The sequence below is a fragment of the Zonotrichia albicollis genome, chromosome W (assembly GCF_047830755.1).
Source record: "Zonotrichia albicollis isolate bZonAlb1 chromosome W, bZonAlb1.hap1, whole genome shotgun sequence".
NCBI classification, from domain to species: domain Eukaryota; kingdom Metazoa; phylum Chordata; class Aves; order Passeriformes; family Passerellidae; genus Zonotrichia; species Zonotrichia albicollis.
The window spans coordinates 25,308,649-25,314,648 of NC_133859.1; positions in this window are offsets into that span (position 1 = coordinate 25,308,649).

The window sequence follows — 6,000 nt, forward strand, 5'->3', positions numbered from 1 at the left end:
CTAAGGCTATCCCGTGATAACAATGCAAGGAGGAGGGGAAACATAACTATGCATCTACGAAACTTGTCTTAACAAATACATAATATTCACCCATTAATTGTGAGATTCAACCATTTCATTACTTATCTATAACACTTTAAATCACATTTTGGGGAATATTTCAAACCTCAGGATTCATAAACCAAAGAGAGCTCACTTTGCTCCTCTGTGATTAGAGTGGGTTGCAACACTGACCCCATCTAGTTTTATATTGTTTTGATGTAACTAATTGTTAGTCGTGCAATACTGAAGTAATAAAAATGGTTTTAGTATACTGAGTACATGTATATACATTCTAAACCTCTGCAAAGCCTTTTTGCTTATTTCTTGATCTTTCAAGCACCTGTTTTCCTGCCATCCCAAATCAATAGGGATTACCTGCTGGAGAACTGCAATCAACTCTTATCACCAGCTTTACCTTTTGAGGTAAGAAGTCAAATGTCAGGGACCTGCAGACCAATTTTCTTCAGAAGATTGTGGTGAGAGCAGTTGGGTGTCTCTTGATGCAATCTCATTTATTCTAAAATTTTATTTCACTATCTGAACAGCAGAAGCAAGCCCTCAGAGTTTCCAAATTGTCAGGAAAATTAATCCACAAACACCAGTGGTTTATGTCCAAAAACTAGATCCAGGAGTCCTGTTACTTTATTTGAATAAAGGGAGAGGCCGTAGTGCAATTCCCCTGGGATTTCTCAAATTTTTGGATGACGCAGCCTCCTTTTTAGTCTAATTTCCCAACCATATGTCCCTCTCTCTTCCACTATTGGCGGAGGTACTTGAGAGGTACAGACTCCCCAAAACGCCTAATAACTAAGACCCTCTTCTAATGTATAACCTTCTCTTTTGTCTTTTCCTTATGTCAATTAATAAAATCCCTTATGTAATTGATGGTTCTCCCCATTGTTTCTTTAGTCTCTCAATATTGAATTTTATTTATCAGCAGACCTACAGTTTGTTTGTAAAGACAGATCTCTCATTCCATTTATCAATCAGTGGACTCCTTCCCATTGTTTATTTTATCTCTCAGTATCTAGCTATATTTACCAGCAGATCCACAGTTTGTTTGTTGAGACAAGTCCCTCATTTCTTTCACAAATCAATACTATAGTGTCAAAAGCTCCCTTCTCCTGCTAAGGAGGCACATGGATTCAGCCCAACCTGCTTAAGCTTCTCAGCCTCTCACACCCCCTCCAAATTGGCAAGCTACATTTGCATGCTGGTGCCTGTAATGAGGGACTCCCTCACTGACAGCACCAAGACTGCCAGACATTTGTCACAGGAGTGAGAAGTAAGTTCAGACAAATCCAGGGAAAATAAGACTAAAGCTCTTCATGCACTAGTGAGTGTCCCTTTTTCCCATACTCATGGTTTAGCTCTTATGTTCATGATCCTCACTGAGGATTCAAGCCAGTATATCCCAGCTAGTGACAGAAACATAGAAATTATGTTCTGAATTAGTACAATATTCCAACATGTACAGACTATAGGCCTGAATCTGTGAGAAGAACTTTACAGACCAGGCCTATAAGTTGAAAAACCCTCTATTCTCTCCTGCTTGGTTACCGTGTTGTGCTGCTTCTTGCTCAAAAGTACCACCTGACTGCACCTGCTCCTCCTGCTAGTTTTTTCATTCTCAATGAGTTGTAAACATAATTTTCACAGTTTTCATACAGGAATATACTTTCAAATCCAGTAATTTAATAATTAACAATTATATGATGAGACAGCTGAAGTAATTTATGCCCTTTCATGACACCATCTCAGCCGGGAGAAACATAAACCACGCCTGCTTTGTCTGGTATGCTGAGACTAGCATTCCCCACCTACCTGTAAACCCTGGCCTCCTGAGCTATGCAACGCTTCAGGCACCCTGAAAACTGGTGTCTGCTTCAGAGATCAAGAGATACCCCAAAACCTCCAACCAGAGAGCTGGGGAAAAGGCCCAGCTCAGAAGAGCAGGGATCCTCAGAGTGATGGGGGAGGAGCATCCTCTTCAGTAGACTGGAGATCACTTCCTGCTCTGATCTGGTAGCACAGTGAAGATGCATCAAGGACTGCTACCAGAAGATGAAACACAGTGATATAGGGAACCTTTACCTAAACTTATGAAACTATAATTTGCTGCGTAATCAAATGTGGTAAGAACAGATAATCCTTTGCTATGCAACAATAGAATTTAGCCTATTAATTAAGACTGATAAAGCAGGAACTAGTACTCTAAAAACCAGTAAAAACTGGATCTTTAGTTTGGACTGTGGCCTAAAGCCTTGAAGGACAATCAGACACCAAGAGAGCCTGCGTAAGGACTAGGTTCATCCAGAGGGCATTGTGGAGGATGGCTACTTACTTCATCCAACGACCTCTGCCCAAGACCACCAGAAGATAGTAGAAGATAGTGTGCAAGTGCAGAATGATGAAAGGCGGACTAACATACAAAGCAAGAGTAGATGGGGATAGGTCATGAATATGTATCAGCAATGTTGAAACTTTCATGAATACATATGATCTTAAGTGTCTGTATAAACAGTGTCTGCTTTGTTTAGGGGCACATATTTTTGGTGGAACTATTCCCCCGTGTGCCCAGTGCTGAATAAACATACCTACTTCACAAACTCGCTGGTTGTGGAGTCTCTATTTCGCGTGTCAGTTTGGCAAGCCAGCCAGAAGAGGTGTCTGCTTGGCTGCAGGGTTGGAAGTGGAAACGGACATCCTAGGTGCATACCGAGCCCTTTTCTCAGAAGAACTCCTTCCCCAGTCGGTCACTACGGGAGCAGAGAAGGACCTCCTGTGGCTGCAGACAAAACAGTATGTTTGACAAAGGAGGGGCCAGTAAGTTGTAGGGGATGCCTGTGCTTGACCAGGGCCACTGATAAACAGCCCAGAGATGTCTGGCATATGACATAGTCCTAATTTAGAAGGAGGTTACCCTATATGTAGATTGGGGATTTGCTGACTGGTAGATGGAGCAAATCTGGGGTTACTGCTGCATCCCAGCATTGGGAGCCAGACTCCAGCCTTGGGACTCCCAGGTGTGAGTAAACCATTTTTACTCTTTTCTTCCCTAGGAATATTGGCGCAGGATCTGGCCCCGTATCGCTGAGCAGTGGCTTACTTTTCCAAACAACTGGACGCAAGCGCAAAAGGTTGGCCCGAATATTTGTGAGCAGTCTCAGCCATGGTACTAAACATCCAGGAGGCCCGAAAATGTACTCTGGGTCAGAAAATGACTGCGCTAGTGTCCCATACAGTATCTGCAGTACTAGAAATGAAAGGTGGGCATTGGCTTTCCCCACAAAGATTTTTTAAATATCAGGCTGCAATGGTAGAACAAGATGATATGGAAATCATAGTAAATAACATTGTCAATCCAGCCTCTTTCCTCAGAGGAAATACAGGGGAACAAGTGCATCATGGCTGTCTGGAAACCATCGAAGCGATATATTTGAGCCATCCGGACTTGAAAGATAGTCCTGTGGAGAACATGGAAAACTAGTTCACAGATGGAAGCAGTTATGTCCTAAGTGGTAAAAGACACACTGGATACACCATCACCACTAGCCAAGAAATAATAGAGTCGGGACCTTTGCCCATCAATACCTCTGCACAAAAGGCAGAGATAATTGCTCTAACTTGTGCCTTGGAACTGGCCCAAGGCAAAACTGTAAATATCTATACAGACTCAAAATATGCCTCTGGAGTCATACATGCGCATGTAGCAATATGGAAGTAAAGAGGATTATTAAATTCACAGGGCAAAAACATTAAACATGTAGAAGAGATACTGAAACTGTTGGAGGCAGTCCAACTCCCTGAGAAACTGGCAATCACAAACATCAAAGCACACCAAAAAGTAAGCTTGGAATTGGAAAAAGGAAATGAGCTGGTGGACAGAGAGGTAAAACAGGCAGCCAAAAGAGAGGTAAAAACAGAAGGAGCTTTGATCCCTGAAGGGCAAATCTCCCTAGAAGGTGAGCCAAAATATACCAAAGAGGATGAAAGCCTCATTTCAGACCTAGACGGGTCATATAATAAAGAAGGGTGGGTTCTCACCGCACAAGGGCAACTGATCATTCCCTCCTATTTAATATCTCTTTTAGTTAGGGAAGAACACAAGAAAAGGCACTGGGGGGCAGAAGCCCTATATCAGCACCTACTTAGAGAAATTATAGCTAGAAACTTATATGCCACTGTGAAACAGATGACTCACCAATGTGATCTTTGCTTCCAGACTAATCCCAAAAATACTACCAAACCACAATTCAGCCAAATTAAAAAAGGCAGCGGGCCTGGGCACCAGTGGCGGATTGATTTTACAGAACTCCCAAGAAAAGGAGGGTACAGATATTTACTGGTACTAACTGATACCTTTTCAGATTGGCCAGAAGCATTCCCTACCAGAACAGCCAAGGCTCAGGAGGTAACCAGAATACTAATACAAGAAATGATACTGTGCTTTGGAGTTCCAGCAACTATGTCTTCTGACAGAGGACCATATTTTATCTCAAAAATAGTGCAGCAAATCAGCTGCCATTTGGGTATTGATTGGCAACTTCATACCCCGTATTGCCCTCAGTCAAATGGACAGGTAGAAAAGATGAACCACTTGATCAAAAAGCAGATTGTGAAATTAGGACAAGAAACAAACTTGGCCTGACCTCAGTCTCTTCCTCTAGCACTCTTGTGCATATGAACTAGGCCAAGGGTAATAGAAGGACTGAGCCCTTTTGAAATCTTGTATGGGAGACCTTATAGAATACAAAAAGAGATGCCCACACAAGCTGGGGATGAAATGATGACCTCCTACATGGTGGCATTAGGCAAAGAACTCAGCAAAATTGAGAAATGTGGTTGGGACTCGAAGTAGGGGTTTGGATGGGCCTGTGCATAACATCCAGCCTGGAGATTATGTGAATGTAAAGTCTCTTGCAGAAAAAACTCTGGAAACACAGTGGGAGGGACCATTCCAAGTGTTCCTCATTTCCTTCACAGCAGTCAAGATGAAGGAACAAGCATCATGGATTCATCACACCAGAATCAAAAAGGCTCCACAGCCTTCCTGGAAGGTCAAGCAAGTACATCCTGGAAAGCTACTCTTTTCAAGATCCTAATTTTAATCAAAGGCTAGAGAATACAGGAGAAACAAAAAATGTAATACCCACACGCACCTGCAATGGCATGGCCACTGTTGATAAGTTGTGAGCAGACTTGTACGAGTCTATACCTATGGATGTTACTGGGAACATGTCGCAGACATCTTTTCATTAAAATACTTTCATTAGGATTTTTCTTGCTGAAGCTGAGAAGTTCCTGCAACAAGATGTAAGGAATGGTTATCTGCTGCTGTGGAATGCAACAGGTCACAGAATCACAGAAATTCTAGGCTGGAAGAGACCTGTAAGATCATCGAGTCCAACCCATGTTCTAACACCTCAACTAGATCATGGCATCAAGTGCCACATCCAGTCTTTTTTTAAACTCTTCGAAGGATGATGACTCTACCACCTCCCTGGGTAGATGATTCCAGTATTTGACCACTCTTTCTGTAAAATACTTCCTCCTTAATTCTAGCTTGCATCTCCCTTGGCGCAGCTTGAGACTGTGTCCTCTTGTTCTGTCTGTTGTTGCCCGGAGAAAGAGATCGACCCCCAGCTCATCACCGCCACCCTTCAGGAAGTTGAAGAGAGTGATAAGGTCACCCCTGAGTCTCCTTTTCTCCAGGCTGAACAACGCCAACTCCCTCAGTCGTTCCTCATACGGCTTGTGCTCCAAGCCCCTCACCAGCCTCGTTGCTCTCCTTTGGATACGCTCAAGCATCTCAACGTCCCTCCTGAAGTGAGGGGCCCAGAACTGGATGCAATACTCCAGGTAAGGCCTCACCAGTGCTGAGTACAGGGGAAGAATGACCTCCCTGCTCCTGCTGGCCACACCGTTCCTGATACTGGCCAGGATGCCATTGGCCTT